Source organism: Bombina bombina, chromosome 8 (genome assembly GCF_027579735.1).
Source record: "Bombina bombina isolate aBomBom1 chromosome 8, aBomBom1.pri, whole genome shotgun sequence".
Classification (NCBI taxonomy): domain Eukaryota; kingdom Metazoa; phylum Chordata; class Amphibia; order Anura; family Bombinatoridae; genus Bombina; species Bombina bombina.
Window position 1 is genome coordinate 217640799 of NC_069506.1, and position 17846 is coordinate 217658644.

The 17846-nt window shown below is 39.8% G+C and overlaps 1 protein-coding gene and 1 pseudogene across 6 annotated transcripts in view; both read right to left on the bottom strand.

Moving 5' to 3' along the window:
* Window positions 1-17846, bottom strand: part of CIC (capicua transcriptional repressor) — a 368710-nt gene that overhangs the window by 59148 nt on the left and 291716 nt on the right. The gene's annotated exons all lie outside the window — the stretch shown is intronic.
* On the bottom strand, window positions 13857-13975 carry LOC128639342 (uncharacterized; annotated as a pseudogene).

Here is a 17846-nt window from a genome sequence, read left to right on the forward strand (position 1 = left end):
TTGTTTCATGCAAGCACAAAATAACAAATTATAGTTATCCTTTGTTGAAGATTTTGTTTTACGAAACCACAAATAACACATTTGTTTTTTCAACTATTTTTTGATATCAGTTATCCTTTGTTGAAAATGCAAATTTTGTTACATACTAGCACAAAAACTAGTTATCCTTTGTTGAAGATTTTGTTTTATGCAAGCACAAATAACAAATTTTTAAATTATTTTCTATTTTATTATTTTCGCAAACATTTTGCAAATATTTTCATTTCACTTATGATAATTTGATATACATCAAATATTTGAAATTACAATTAACCCTATAGCTTTCTTCAAGCGCACATATACACTATTTTCTATCCAAAAAAAAAATCACTTTTTTCTGTTGTGAGAACAGGGAAGTATATGTAGCAAGGATTTCAACTAGCTCTACACTAAAACACCTGTATTTTCCTTAAAAGAATATTAAAAACACTTTGAGATTGTAATCTAAAACGTTTTGTCTCCTTTTCCTGTTATTAACTATTCATTCTAAAAAATAATGGGAAACACCATAATTTATGCTTACCTGATAAATGTATTTCTTTCTGGATATAGTGAGTCCACGGCATCATCAATTACTAGTGGTAATATCACTCCTGGCCAGCAGGAGGAGGCAAAGAGCACCACAGCAAAGCTGCTATGTATGTCACTTCCCTTACCCATAACCCCTAGTCATTCAGCCGAAGGAAAATGGAAAAAAGAAGATAATACAATGGTGTAGAGGTGCCTGAGGTGTTATAAAAAACAAAATAACTGTCTTAAAATAAGGGCGGGGCCGTGGACTCACTATATCCGGAAAGAAATACATTTATCAGGTAAGCATAAATTAATGTTTTCTTTCCTATGATATAGTGAGTCCACGGCATCATCAATTACTAGTGGGAACCAATACCCAAGCTAGAGGACACAGATGATTAGGGAGGGACAAGACAGGTAACCTAAAAAGAAGGCACCACCGCTTGAGGAACCTTTCTCCCAAAAGAAGCCTCAGCAAAAGAATCAAATTTGGAAAAAGTATGCAGAAAGGACCAAGTTGCAGCCTTGCAAATAGGTTCCACAGAAGCTTGATTTTTGAAAGCCCAAGAAGAAGAGACACCCCTAGAGGAATGAGCTGTGATTCTCTCAGGTGGTTGCTATCCAGCAGTCTCATAAGCCAAATTAATTAAACTATTCAGCCAAAGAGAAAGAGAAGTAGCCATAGCTATCTAACCCTTGCATTTCCCAGAAAAACAAACAATGCAGAAGACTGGCGAACTTCCTAAGTCGCCTGCAAGTTGAATTTCAAAGCACGCAAAACATCCAAGTTGTGTGACAAATGTTCTTTATGAGAAGAATGATTAGGACATAGAGAAGGAGAAAGGAAAGAAAGTAAACCTAACTTAGTTTGAAGAACCACCTTATCAGCATGAAAGATAAGATAAAGGGAATCACAATGCAGTGCTGAGAGTTCTGAAACTCTTCAAGCAGAAGAAAAAGCAACAAGAAACAAAACCTTCCAAGATAACCTCTTAAAGGGATACTAAACCCAACATTTTTCTTTCATGATTCATATAGAGAATGCATTTTTGAGCAACTTTCTAATATACTCAAATCATTATCAAATTATTTACTCAAATCATTATCAAATTGTCTTTGCTCTCTTGCTATCTCTATTTGAAAAAAACATAAATCTAGGCTTAGTAGCCGGCCCAGAACGCTGGATTGCACTTGCTGGTTGGTGGATACATTTAGCCACCAATCAGCAAGCGCTACCTAGGTGCTGAACCAAAAATAGGCCAGCTACTAAGCTTAGTTTCATGCTTTTTTGAATAAATATAGCAAGAGAATGAAGAAAAAGTGATAATAGGAGTAAATTAGAAAGTTGCTTAAAATGACATGCTCTATCTGAATCATGAAAGAAAAAAATTGGGTTTAGTATTCCTTTAATATCTAAGGAATGCATAGGCACAAACAGAGCCTGTTGTAAACCCTTAAGAACAAGGTTAAGACTCCATGGAGGAGTAACAGGTTTAAACACAGGCCTGACAAAAAGATTGCACGTCTGACACATGCGCCAGACGCTTATGCAACAAAATAGAAAATGCAGAAATCTGACCATTTAGAGTACTTGCTGCCAAACCCTTCTCCAGACCCTCCTGGAGAAAAGACAGAATCCTAGGAATCCTGACTCTACTCCAAGACAAACCTATGTATTCACACCAATATAGATATTTACGCCATATCTTATGGTAAAACTTTCTAGTCTCAATGACTGACTCAGAAAACCCACGCTTAAGACAAAATTAAGCGTTCAATCTCCAAGCAGTCAGCTTCAGAGAAACGAGATTTGGATGAAGGAAGGAACCCTAAAGTAGAAGGTCCTTCCTCAGAGGCAGTCTCGAAAGTGGAAGAGATGACATATCCACTAGGTCTGCATACCAGATCCTGCGAGGCCACGGCAGTGCTATAAGAATCACTGATGCCCTCTCCTGCTTGATACGAGCAATGACTCACGGAAGGAGAACAAACGGAGGAAACGGGTATGCCAGACTGAAAATCCAGGGGACAGCTAGAGCATCTATCAGAGAGGCGTGCGGATCCCTCAACCTTGAACCGTACCTTGGGAGCTTGGCATTCTGCAGAGACTCCATTAAATCCAGCTCTGGTAACCCCCACTTGAGGGTTAAGCTTGAAAACACCTCGGAAGGAGTTCACACTCACCGGATGAAAAGTCTGTCTGCTCAGAATCTCTGCTTCCCAATTGTCCACTCCTGAAATTTGGATCGTAGATAGACAAGAGATGTAGGTCTCCGCCCACTGAATAAATTGAGCCACCTCTTTCATGGCCAATGAACTCTGAGTTCCTCCCTGGTGGTTGATGTAAGCCACTGAGGTTATATTGTCCGACTGGAACCTGATAAACCGGGCTAAAGACAACTGAGGCCAAGCCAGAAGAGAAATGAAGAATGCTCTCAGCTCTAGGATATTTATGGAAAGAGCTGACTCTTCCCGAGTCCAGAGACCCTGACAGAGATGTTCCTCAGACAGCCAGCAAGGAAGAGATTCTCTTGTCGCCTATTCCAGATTTTTTTTTTTTTTTTTTTTTTTTTTTTTATTTTTAAATTTTTTTTATTGAGGTTATTAAACGATACAGTTATAAGGGAAGCGCAGAGTTTGTAAGTACATAATTAGTAACAAATAAAACAACATCCCAGGAGAAAAGACATTAATATCTAGAAATTACAGTATGTTTTGCAAATAAAAGATACATTAGGTACGCAGGCCATGGTAGAGCCTAAAATAATAACAACCTGTATGCAGAGGGTAGGGAATCAGGCATTCTATATAACAAAAGGAAACTGTAATGGGGATAATGTTGATGAAAGGACTATACAGACTCAAGTGGAACCTCTTTTTTTCTAATGGGGGGTATTAGGGAAGGAAAGCAGTGGGCGAAAGCCACTCAGATAAGGGAAAAAAGGGGAAGAGATAATAAAATATCTAGTTGTGCTAGTGAGCTAACTATAACATGAAGGGGGAGCTAAGTATAGACATATAGAAGGAGTAGTATATGCCAAGGATAAGTAGATATAAGTATTCATAGTTAGGCCAAGTAACAGATATGGTAATAGGTCAATTATAAAGATAGTGCTAAAAGAGAGCTAACAGTGGCTGAGTACCCAACCAACACCCATTCAACTGTGAGATATGGGGTGCTTATGAACTAGGGGTTGGTAGGGTTAAGCCCCTGGTCCTGGCGTCTAGATAGGGAACGATTAGCCAAAGATTCAATAGTTATCTGCATCAAAATGATAAGGCTCCCAGTTACTCTGATGTGGTGCTTAGAATATCAATCTAAAAACTACAAAAAAAAGGGGAACATAATCCTAGATATCTAGCAGCGGTAACAATTATGATTTGTTAGCACCTTCTATCTTCACTATAACACATTCCTTTACTATATGTGAAACTGGAAATTTAAAAAAAAAAAAAAAAAAGTTTTATTGTTGAACAACTTTTATAGAGCAGCTATGGATATGGAACTAATAATAGAATTATTCTCGGATCATTCAAACTAGATCAAGCAAATAACTAAGAAGGTTAAAGGGTTATCTCAGTAGCCAAGGGCGCCAGCATGAATAATGAACGGGACATCAGGTTCAGGAGTAAAGGGACATACATACATATAAGGAAGTACATCAACAGGCAGGGCTCAACAATAGAAACAAACAGAATAGAGGGCTTTGAAACTTATGAGGGCAATGTCCTACGCTTTATATAGGAGAATAAGTCCTTATAATTACCCCACCCCACACCTGGAGAGTTGGCCTGGATCGGGGCAATTAGTTCTGTGAGATGCGGCAGCCCCTCTTGGAGGCCAAGTAGCCGACAACCCTTCAAAGATCAGAGCTTGGGTTGTTGGTAGTTGTATGTTACTTTTGTACCTGTCCGCTATACACCGCTGACCACTGAAGCGCCACCCGCCACTGCGCCATTTACTTTCAAAGAGGGACTGCGTCCCTGAGGCTTTATCGCCACTCCGGAGGCCGGCCGCACCATCCAGAGAGACGGCCAAGGATAGACCGGTGGCGTGCTGTGGCTGATATAGAAGAGGGCAGGAGGCGACTCCAGGCGGACAGTCAATTTCCATATTGCTCAGAACTCGGGTGATTACGGGGTTCTTTAGACTGCCGCCACTCTGGAAGTCTCTGTGTGCTGTGATGAGAGAATAAGCGCTGGGTCCGGTCTGAGGCAGTTCATGATCTTGTGAGTAGGGAGCTTCCTGCGCAGGAACTAATTCCTCTATTTTCAGACCAGGCTGAGACTCGCAAGTAATGTTTAGTGAGCGGTGTTGCCTATCTAGATTAGATATCTCCTGCTGTATTGTATCTCCCATTGCTGCTGCCACACCTGCTAATTCGAGATCCTTTTCACTCCTGGCAAATTGCAGGGTGTGGCATAAGTCCATAAAGTTATGGTGCATCTGTAGCTGCAACCCCTCTAGCATTAGCTGTATCTGCGCTTGAAAGTCCTCCTCCATGTCTTAGCAAAAGGTATCAATAATCACTAGTCACTAGCATGCGATTAATATTCCCGGCTGTTAACAAACCGGGGGGGGGTTAGCTGATTGTAAAGAAAATGTAAGGCCGCAGCCGTCAATCTTTGGAGCCTCGGAGTATGTTGCTGCCGATGGTTACCGTGCAATCCGTGGTATCAAACAACTCTCTGACTTTCCCTCTACTAAATTCACTATTTATGTGTGAATATAAATAAATAGGGTAGAGATAACAGCTAAAATGTAAAGTTTATAGTGGGAGCTTCACCATCTTGCGACTTCTCCCGGCTGCGGCTAGAACACGCCCCGCCTATTCCAGATTTATTCGTTGGGACTGATCCGCATAATCCCTGATCCATTGCCCTGGCATGAACAATTGCAGAGCTCTGAGAAGGAACCGAGCAAAAGGAATGATGTTCAAGGAAGCTACCATCAGACTAATTACCTCCATACATTGAGCCACTGACGGCTGAAGCGAGGACTAAAGGGTAAGACAAGAATCGAAAATCTTGGACTTTCAGACCTCTGTAAGAAAAACATCATTTATGGCCTCATGGACTCTTGCCAATATGAAAGAAATCAATTTATCAGGTAAGTTCTTACATAAATTATGTTTTCTTTCATGTAATTGGCAAGAGTCCATGAGCTAGTGACATATGGGATATCAATACCCAAGATGTGGAGTCTTCCACTCAAGAGTCACTAGAGAGGGAGGGAATTAAATAGAAACAGCCATATTCCGCTGAAAAAATAATCCACAACCCAAAAAAAAGTTATTTTCACTTTTGAAAGAAAAAAACTTAAATCAAAAGCAGAAGAATCAAACTGAAACGGCTGCCTGAAGAACTTTTCTACCAAAAACTGCTTCCGAAGAAGCAAATACATCAAAATGGTAGAATTTAGTAAAAGTATGCAAAGAGGACCAAGTTGCTGCTTTGCAAATCTGATCAACTGAAGCTTCATTCTTAAAAGTCCATGAAGTGGAGACTGATCTAGTAGAATGAGCTGTAATTCTCTGAGGCGCGGTTTGACCTGACTCCAAATAAGCTTGATGAATAAAAAGTTTCAACCAAGAAGCCAAGGAAATAGCAGAAGCTTTCTGACCTTTCCTAGGACCAGAAAATAAAACAAATAAACTGGAAGTCTTCCTGAAATTTTAGTAGCTTCCACATAATATTTCAAAGCTCTTACCACATCCAAAGAATGTAAGGATCTCTCCAAAGAATTCTTAGGATTAGGACATAAGGAAGGGACAACAATTTCTCTACTAATGTTGTTAGAATTCACAACCTTAGGTAAAAATTGAAAAGAAGTCCGCAAAACTGCCTTATCCTGATGAAAAATCAGAAAAGGAGACTCACAAGAAAGAGCAGATAGTTCAGAAACTCTTCTAGCAGAAGAAATAGCCAAAAGGAACAACACTTTCCAGGAAAGTAGTTTAATGTCCAAAGAATGCATAGGCTCAAATGGAGGAGCCTGTAAAGCCTTCAAAAACAAATTAAGACTCCAAGGAGGAGAAATTGATTTAGTGACAGGCTTAATATGAACTAAAGCCTGTACAAAACAGTGATTATCAGGAAGTATCAGGAAGTATAGCAATCTTTCTGTAAAAAAATCAGAAAGAGTAGAGATTTGTCCCTTCAAGGAACTTGCAGACAAACCCTTATCCAAACCATCCTGAAGAAACTGTAAAATTCTAGGAATTCTAAAAGAATGCCAAGAGAATTTATGAGAAGAACACCATGAAATGTAAGTCTTCCAAACTCAATAATAAATCTTTCTAGAGACAGATTTACGAGCTTGTAACATAGTATTAATCACTGAGTCAGAGAAACCTCTATGACTTAGCACTAAGCGTTCAATTTCCATACCTTCAAATTTAATGATTTGAGATCCTAATGGAAAAACGGACCTTGAGACAGTAGGTCCGGCCTTAACGGAAGTGGCCAGGGTTGGCAACTGGACATCCGAACCAGACCCGCATACCAAAACCTGTGTGGTCATGCTGGAGCCACCAGCAAGGCAAACGATTGTTCCATGATGATTTTGGAGATCACTCTTGGAAGAAGAACTAGAGGCGGGAAAATGTAAGCAGGATAACACCAAGAAAGTGTCAGCGCATCCACTGCTTCCGCCTGAACATCCCTGGACCTGGACAGGTATCTGGGAAGCTTCTTGTTTAGATGAGAGGCCATGAGATCTATCTCTGGAAGACCCCACATCTGAACAATCTGAGAAAACACATATGGATGGAGAGACCACTCCCCTGGATGTAAAGTCTGACTGCTGAGATAATCCACCTCCCAATTGTCTACACCTGGGATATGCACCGCAGAGATTAGACAGGAGCTGGATTCCGCCCAAGCAAGTATCTGAGATACTTCTTTCATAGCTTGGGGACTGTGAGTCCCACCCTGATGATTGACATATGCCACTGTTGTGATATTGTCTGCAAAAGAGAGAACCGTTCATTTGTTTTCAGACAGAGGCCAGAACTGAAGAGCCCTGAGAATTGCACGGAGTTCTAAAATATTTATTGGTAATCTCGCCTCTTGAGATTTCCAAACCCCTTGTGCTGTCAGAGATCCCCAAACAGCTCCCCAACCTGAAAGACTCGCATCTGTTGTGATCACAGTCCAGGTTGGCCGAACAAAAGAAGCCCCTTGAACTAAACGATGGTGATCTATCCACCACGTCAGAGAGTGTCGAACATTGGGATTTAAAGGGACAGTCAAGTCCAAAAAAACATAATTTATGTAAGAACTTACCTGATAAATTCATTTCTTTCATATTAGCAAGAGTCCATGAGCTAGTGACGTATGGGATATACATTCCTACCAGGAGGGGCAAAGTTTCCCAAACCTCAAAATGCCTATAAATACACCCCTCACCACACCCACAATTCAGTTTAACGAATAGCCAAGAAGTGGGGTGATAAAAAAGTGCGAAAGCATATAAAATAAGGAATTGGAATAATTGTGCTTTATACAAAATCATAATGTCAGGAACCAAGCCTCCAGATTAAAAAGAAAAAGAAAAGGTCTGGGAGGCATTCTGCTAAGAAGGGTTGTGTGGGGATTTGAACCTGTGGCTCTGTGGTTACTATTCCTGTGTGCTTGTAAGTCGGTTTGCTTGTGTGTTGAGCCACAGCCAGTTCTAGGAATAGCAAGGAACTTAAAAGATCTGATAAATAACTATTTGCCTTACTTGTTATTACACCTGTGCAACACACAGGTGTTCTCAATTCTGGAATTAATCAGAACCAACCCTGTGCAAAACCTCCCTATTTAAGGATGGCTTTTAGTCTGCATTGGTGTCTTCACATTGGATCTGTTTTGTCAAGTCAGAACCTGTTTCCTGTACTTCTTTGGAGAAAGATTTCACCTTTGCACCTGTTTACAAGGTATTACCAGGAGAAAGCCTTTACCTTTAAACCTGTTACCAATCTTCAAGATGTTTCCTGCCTTCAGCAATTAAACCTGTTACCAATCTACAAGTTTGTTTCCTGCTTTAAGCATTTCCTGCACTCAGCAATTACAAGGAGAGAGACTTTACCTTTAAACCTGTTACCAGTTTGCAAGTTGTTTCCTGCATTGTGCAATTCCTGCACTCAGCAATTTCAAGGAGAGAGACTTTACCTTTAAACCTGTTACCAGTTTGCAAGTTGTTTCCTGCATTGTGCAATTCCTGCACTCAGCAATTTCAAGGAGAGAGACTTTACCTTTAAACCTGTTACCAGTTTGCAAGTTGTTTCCTGCATTGTGCAATTCCTGCACTCAGCAATTACAAGGAGAGAGACTTTACCTTTAAACCTGTTACCAGTTTGCAAGTTGTTTCCTGCATTGTGCAATTCCTGCACTCAGCAATTACAAGGAGAAAGACTTTACCTTTAAACCTGCTACCTGTTTACAAGTTGTTTTCTGCCTTGTGCAAATCTTACATTTCAGTTATTACCAAGAGAAAGACTTTCCTTTTTGAATCTGCATCTCAGCTTACTAGTTTTCTTTATTTTCACTCCTGCTGTATGTGGTCTTAACATACCTGAGTAGCATATTTAAATATTCTGCAAGTATTTGCTTAAACAAAGTATTTTGTTGTTTAAATAAATTTGTTTTCATTTTCAATCAGTATGGCTTCTACTAATCTTCCTTTAAAGCAACTGTTCCAGACAATGAGGCTCTCACATGATATCCTGAGACAGAACATGACAGAATGTGAAGACCATAAAAGAGAGCCCTCTGGGATTATTGCTGTATTGGAATCAGTGTTAAAGTTTATTAAGGACATACTGATTAACTTCATGGAGCTGGTGGAAATGTTATCTCTCCCAACCAAAACCTTGTCTGAAGTTACCTCCCAAACAAGGAAAGGTTTTAAAGAACCCTTAACAGAAGAGGAAAAGACTCGGCGAAGACAGCTTAACCTCTGTTTTTATTGTGGGGGAACTGGTCACCGCATCACAGGGTGTCCAGTAAGACCCCCTAGAGGATCAAGTCGAGATACAGCCAAGTTTAAAACGGACTCTGATGTTAAGGGAACAAATTATTCTTCCACTAGCAAACTGAAAGATACCCCTGGAGAGGACCCAGCTACAGAGAATACATCTATTCTACAAGCAACCATTTCTAACACACTTCAAGAAATGGTACCTGATTTGAAACAGATGGTCGTTGGCAGTACAACTTCAACTACATCCCCTACCCATGCCACTGCCTCTGTTTCTGCATCTACCACATTGGGGAACTCTGCAAAAATACCTCCTGGAAATCCTGCACATTACCTTGTTTCTGCCCTGGTTGGAGATCCATCTAACAAAAGTCACTCATCAGACATAAAAGTGACAAATCTTCCAGCTGAATCAGACTCTGCCAATTCTAAAGATCCACACCTCCTTGCACCACCTTCACCCAGCTACTCATTGACTGAGAAAGAATTGAATGAGATGGTTGAATTGGATATAAATGACACAGAAAATGAATTCCTGGACTCTGAAGGAGAGGTCATACCTTACCCGGAGGTACTCTACCCATCAGGCAGATATGACCCAGATAACGAATTCCTTGACTCTGAAGGAGAGGTCTTTTCCTACCCGGAGGTACCCTGCCCATCAGCCAGTCCATTGCAAGCTGCTGGGTATAATCAGGAACCTCTAAATCAAAACTGTCTTGGTTTTTCAGCTCTTGTTATGCCTACAGGGATATCTTCTAAGGGTCCCCAATCTCAGGCAGCTGTTCCAAGCAAAGAATCCATTCCATCTGATTGTATTAGGGCTTCAAATGGAACACTTGTTAGTAAATCCCACCTTCAGATGTTTGAACAGGCTTTGAGCGCCCAGAGTGCGCTCTTTGGAGGGGGCATCTGTCAGGAACCAAGCCTCCAGATTAAAAAGAAAAAGAAAAGGTCTGGGAGGCATTCTGCTAAGAAGGGTTGTGTGGGGATTTGAACCTGTGGCTCTGTGGTTACTATTCCTGTGTGCTTGTAAGTCGGTTTGCTTGTGTGTTGAGCCACAGCCAGTTCTAGGAATAGCAAGGAACTTAAAAGATCTGATAAATAACTATTTGCCTTACTTGTTATTACACCTGTGCAACACACAGGTGTTCTCAATTCTGGAATTAATCAGAACCAACCCTGTGCAAAACCTCCCTATTTAAGGATGGCTTTTAGTCTGCATTGGTGTCTTCACATTGGATCTGTTTTGTCAAGTCAGAACCTGTTTCCTGTACTTCTTTGGAGAAAGATTTCACCTTTGCACCTGTTTACAAGGTATTACCAGGAGAAAGCCTTTACCTTTAAACCTGTTACCAATCTTCAAGATGTTTCCTGCCTTCAGCAATTAAACCTGTTACCAATCTACAAGTTTGTTTCCTGCTTTAAGCATTTCCTGCACTCAGCAATTACAAGGAGAGAGACTTTACCTTTAAACCTGTTACCAGTTTGCAAGTTGTTTCCTGCATTGTGCAATTCCTGCACTCAGCAATTTCAAGGAGAGAGACTTTACCTTTAAACCTGTTACCAGTTTGCAAGTTGTTTCCTGCATTGTGCAATTCCTGCACTCAGCAATTTCAAGGAGAGAGACTTTACCTTTAAACCTGTTACCAGTTTGCAAGTTGTTTCCTGCATTGTGCAATTCCTGCACTCAGCAATTACAAGGAGAGAGACTTTACCTTTAAACCTGTTACCAGTTTGCAAGTTGTTTTCTGCCTTGTGCAAATCTTACATTTCAGTTATTACCAAGAGAAAGACTTTCCTTTTTGAATCTGCATCTCAGCTTACTAGTTTTCTTTATTTTCACTCCTGCTGTATGTGGTCTTAACATACCTGAGTAGCATATTTAAATATTCTGCAAGTATTTGCTTAAACAAAGTATTTTGTTGTTTAAATAAATTTGTTTTCATTTTCAATCAGTATGGCTTCTACTAATCTTCCTTTAAAGCAACTGTTCCAGACAATGAGGCTCTCACATGATATCCTGAGACAGAACATGACACATAACCACCACAAAAAAAGGGCGGGCCTCATGGACTCTTGCTAATATGAAAGAAATGAATTTATCAGGTAAGTTCTTACATAAATTATGTTTTCTTTCATGTAATTAGCAAGAGTCCATGAGCTAGTGACGTATGGGATAATGACTACCCAAGATGTGGATCTTTCCACACAAGAGTCACTAGAGAGGGAGGGACAAAATAAAGACAGCCAATTCCTGCTGAAAATAATCCACACCCAAAATAAAGTTTAATGAAAAACATAAGCAGAAGATTCAAACTGAAACCGCTGCCTGAAGTACTTTTCTACCAAAAACTGCTTCAGAAGAAGAAAATACATCAAAATGGTAGAATTTAGTAAAAGTATGCAAAGAGGACCAAGTTGCTGCTTTGCAAATCTGATCAACCGAAGCATCATTCCTTAACGCCCAGGAAGTAGAAACTGACCTAGTAGAATGAGCTGTAATTTTCTGAGGCGGAGTTTTACCCGACTCAACATAGGCAAGATGAATTAAAGATTTCAACTAAGATGCCAAAGAAATGGCAGAAGCTTTCTGGCCTTTTCTAGAACCGGAAAAGATAACAAATAGACTAGAAGTCTTTCGGAAAGATTTAGTAGCTTCAACATAATATTTCAAAGCTCTAACAACATCCAAAGAATGCAACGATTTCTCCTTAGAATTCTTAGGATTAGGACATAATGAAGGAACCACAATTTCTCTACTAATGTTGTTGGAATTCACAACTTTAGGTAAAAATTCAAAAGAAGTTCGCAACACCGCCTTATCCTGATGAAAAATCAGAAAAGGAGACTCACAAGAAAGAGCAGATAATTCAGAAACTCTTCTGGCAGAAGAGATGGCCAAAAGGAACAAAACTTTCCAAGAAAGTAATTTAATGTCCAATGAATGCATAGGTTCAAATGGAGGAGCTTGAAGCGCCCCCAGAACCAAATTCAAACTCCAAGGAGGAGAAATTGACTTAATGACAGGCTTTATACGAACCAAAGCTTGTACAAAACAATGAATATCAGGAAGAATAGCAATCTTTCTGTGAAAAAGAACAGAAAGAGCAGAGATTTGTCCTTTCAAGGAACTTGCAGACAAACCCTTATCTAAACCATCCTGAAGAAACTGTAATACTCTCGGTATTCTAAAAGAATGCCAAGAAAAATGATGAGAAAGACACCAAGAAATATAAGTCTTCCAGACTCTATAATATATCTCTCTAGATACAGATTTACGAGCCTGTAACATAGTATTAATCACAGAGTCAGAGAAACCTCTTTGACCAAGAATCAAGCGTTCAATCTCCATACCTTTAAATTTAAGGATTTCAGATCCTGATGGAAAAAAGGACCTTGTGACAGAAGGTCTGGTCTTAACGGAAGAGTCCACGGTTGGCAAGAGGCCATCCGGACAAGATCTGCATACCAAAACCTGTGAGGCCATGCCGGAGCTACCAGCAGAACAAACGAGCATTCCTTCAGAATCTTGGAGATTACTCTTGGAAGAAGAACTAGAGGCGGAAAGATATAGGCAGGATGATACTTCCAAGGAAGTGATAATGCATCCACTGCCTCCGCCTGAGGATCCCGGGATCTGGACAGATACCTGGGAAGTTTCTTGTTTAGATGGGACGCCATCAGATCTATTTCTGGAAGTTCCCACATTTGAACAATCTGAAGAAATACCTCTGGGTGAAGAGACCATTCGCCCGGATGCAACGTTTGGCGACTGAGATAATCCGCTTCCCAATTGTCTATACCTGGGATATGAACCGCAGAGATTAGACAGGAGCTGGATTCCGCCCAAATCAAAATTCGAGATACTTCTTTCATAGCCAGAGGACTGTGAGTCCCTCCTTGATGATTGATGTATGCCACAGTTGTGACATTGTCTGTCTGAAAACAAATGAACCTGTCCTGAGATTCCCAAACTCCTTGTGCCGTCAGAGATCCCCACACAGCTCCCCAACCTGTGAGACTTGCATCTGTTGAAATTACAGTCCAGGTCGGAAGCACAAAAGAAGCCCCCTGAATTAAACGATGGTGATCTGTCCACCATGTTAGAGAGTGTCGAACAATCGGTTTTAAAGATATTAATTGAGATATCTTTGTGTAATCCTTGCACCATTGATTCAGCATACAGAGCTGAAGAGGTCGCATGTGAAAACGAGCAAAGGGGATCGCGTCCGATGCAGCACTCATAAGACCTAGAATTTCCATGCATAAAGCTACCGAAGGGAATGATTGTGACTGAAGGTTTCGACAAGCTGCAATCAATTTTAGACGTCTCTAAAGCCTACCGCACCTGGTGTTCCCAGACGGCCTCCCATCCAGGTACTGACCAGGCATGGCCCTGCTTAACATCCGAGATCAGATGGGATCGGGTGCATTCAAGGCAGTGTGGCGGTAGATCGGAGGCAAAGTTTGTAAAACTGAATTGTGGGTGTGGTGAGGGGTGTATTTATAGGCATTTTGAGGTTTGGGAAACTTTGCCCCTCCTGGTAGGAATGTATATCCCATACGTCACTAGCTCATGGACTCTTGCTAATTACATGAAAGAAAACCTTTTATTTTTCAAATAGGGCATGTAATTTTAAACAACTTTCCAATTTACTTTTATCAACAATTTTGTTTTGTTCTCTTGGTATTCTTAGTTGAAAGCTAGACCTAGGAAGGCTCATATGATAATTTCTAAGCCCTTGAAGACCGCCTCTAATCACATGCTTTGTATTTGCTTTTCACAGCAGGGGAGAGCTAGTTCAGGTAAACCCTATAGATAACATTGTGAGCATGCCCGTGGATTGTGGCAGACACTGCACTAATTGGCTAAAATGCAAGTCAATAGATAATAACTAAAAGTCATGTGATTAGGGGCGGTCAGAAGATGCTTAGATACAAGATAGTCACAGCAGTAAAAAGTGTATTAATATAACAGTGTTGGTTATGCAAAACTGGGGAATGGGTAATAAAGGGATTATCTATCTTTTTAAACAACAACAATTCTGGTGTTGACTGTCCCTTTAAGGATATTAATTGTGATATCTTTGTATAATCCCTGCACCATTGGTTCAGCATACAGAGCTGTAGAGGTCTCATGTGAAAACGAGCAAAGGGGATTGCGTCCGATGCTGCAGTCATGAGACATAAAACTTCCATGCACTTAGCCACTGAAGGGAATGACTAAGACTGAAGGTGCCGGCAGGCTGCAACCAATTTTAAACGTCTCTTTTCTGTTAGAGGCAAAGTCATGGACACTGAATCTATCTGGAAGCCTAAAAAGGTGACCCTTGTATGAGGAATCAAGAAACTTTTTGGTAAATTGATCCTCCAACCATGTTTTCAAAGAAACAACACTAGTTGATTCGTGTGAGATTCTGCAGAACGTAAAGACTGAGCTAATACCAAGATATCGTCCAAATTAGGGTTGCACCGATACCATTTTTTTTAAGACCGAGTACAAGTACAAATACTTGTTTTCAAATACTCGCCGATACCAATTACAGATACTTCTTTTTATGTCATGTGACAGTTTACCAAGCACAATACAGACTAATTATTTAAGATTCCTTCTTTATAATTATGAAGGACTGTAGCTCAAAAAAGACATTATGAAATAATAAAACAGGTTTTATTTGTCACAAAGTTCACAGAACATGTTTAGAAATAAAAATATTACAATAAAATATATTAACAACAACAATAAATAACAAATATAAAATTGCAACCAACCAAAAGTGCCATACAGTAAAAAATAGAACAGAATACTGTTTAATCATGGCGATCAACACTATGGGCTAGATTACATTTGATTGGTAAGCTTTACCAATGCTCTCATTACACGTCCTACTCCATTAAAGGCTATGGAGTTGGAAATGTGAACAGAGCATTGGTAAAGCTTACCAATCAAATGTAATCTAAATCTAGTCCTATAATTGCAGGATGAGTGTTCATTGGGATTAACTTAATTTTTTCCTATGAGTACTCTTCCTGCAATTATATAAGCTAAGATGTTCCTCAGAGTACAGTATGTTTTGAACATAATTGTGCAAGATGAGAACTAGCAGTATAAAAGGCAATCTAGCAATTAGAATAATTTTTTAAAAGTTAGTGGCAAGTTCTTTTTAAGGAGCAGAACAGAAGCATCTCTGCATGTTCAGCTATAAGTCTGTTTTTGCTATTAGCCCCAAGGCAGAACATACAGTGATCTGAGATGTCATCGCAGAAAATGCAGCATGTCTGCAGAAAGAATGGGACACATGCAGGAACTGTCAGCGATTTAACTTTGCAGCACTGCTCCACATTAGGCTGTTCTTTTCAAACAGAGCTGTGCTCTTGCTGCATTGTGTACGTTTTTCTTAACACAGTGCATTCAGAGCAAAGTGCTGTTTGAAGTGAACAGTCAAATATGAAGTAGAGCTGCAAAGCAGCAGTGTATTAATTGTTGACTGGGATTTTTCCAAACCCGCCCCCTAGAGTTTCCCAGTCTGCAAAGCTTTTTTTTTCTGAATGTAAGATGTTAGTATGAGCAATGCACCTTTTTTAATACTACACTTCTATGTTAGACAAAGAAAAAAAGGAAACAAATTTATTCAAGGGACATTTTTACAAATTTTTTTTTGTCTGCAGCTAATTTGCAATGCAATTTTCAACTACTGAACTATATTATAAAACTTTAAAAATGGCTTTATTCTCCAGTTAACCAACACATTGCAATTGTACTGGTGCTTTAGTATAACTGCCTAATTTAAAATTGAATTTTATTTAAAAATGACCTGCAGAAACATTTTCACTAAAAAAATCTCATCGCAGAAAGTAAAAAAAAGTTCTGCCTCTGAGGCTATTAGTAAGGAGGTTCAACTTTCCACACTACTGCATGGGGCAGAAAGATATTTTTGGGCCATTTTAGCCAGAGCTGGAAATCTCAGTTTATTAACTGCCCAGTACTTCAGGGGTTTGTCTGAACGCAGTACAGTGATCTCTCCTACAATAATACAAATAAGAGCAATTTGTATTGGCAGAACAGTAGTAAACAATTTTTAGTTTAGTCCCCACTCCAGCTTTAAATGAAATGTGAACATGCAGTTTGAAAAAAACACCACAATATAGCATATGGGTAGTAAGTGGAGGTATTGGTTTAAGTATCGGTGCATTTGCATGAGTACAAGTACTCATTCAAGTACTTGGTATCGGTACCGATACAGATACTAGTACCGGTATCGGTGCAACTCTAGTCCAAATAAGGAAACACTGCAATACCCTGTTCTCTGATTACAGAGAGTAGGGCACCTAGAACCTTTGAAAAGATTATTGGAGCTGTTGCTAGGCCAAATGGAAGAGCAACAAATTGGTAATGCTTTTCTAGAAAAGAGAATCTCAGTAACTGAAAATGTTCTGGATGAATCGGAATCGGAATATGAAGGTATGCATCCTGCAAGTCTATTGTGGACATATAATGTCCTCGCTGAACAAAAGGCAGAATAGTCCTTATAGTCACCATCTTGAAAGTTGGTACTCTTACATAACGATTCAAAATTTTCAGATCCAAAACTGGTCTGAATTAAGTTTCCTTCTTTGGGACAATGAATAGATTTGAATAAAACCCCAAACCTTGTTCCTGAAAAGGAACTGGCATGATTACCCCTGAAGACTCCAGGTCTGAAACACACTTCAGGAAAGCCTGAGCTTTTACTGGATTTGCTGGGATACGTGAGAGAAAAAATATTCTCACCGGAGGTCTTACTCTGAATCCTATTCGATACCCTTGAGAGACAATGCTCTGAATCCATTGATTTTGGACAGAATTTATCCAAATATCCTTGAAAAACCTTAATCTGCCCCCTACCAGCTGAGCTGGAATGAGGGCCGCACCTTCATGCAGAGTTAGGGGCTGACTTTGGTTTCTTAAATGACTTGGATTTATTCCAATTTGAGGAAGGCTTCCAATTGGAAACAGGTTCCTTGGGGGAAGGATTGGGTTTTTGTTCCTTATTTTGACGAAAGGAACGAAAACGGTTAGAAGCCTTAGATTTACCCTTAGGTTTTTTTATCCTGAGGCAGAAAAACTCCCTTTCCCCCAGTGACAGTTGAAATAATAGAATCCAACTGAGAACCAAATAAATTATTACCTTGGAAAGAAAGAGATTGTAATCTAGATTTAGATGTCATATCAGCATTCCAAGATTTAAGCCACAAAGCTCTTCTAGCTAAGATAGCTAAAGACATGGATCTAACATCAATTTTGATATCAAAAATGGCATCACAAATAAAATGATTAGCATATTGC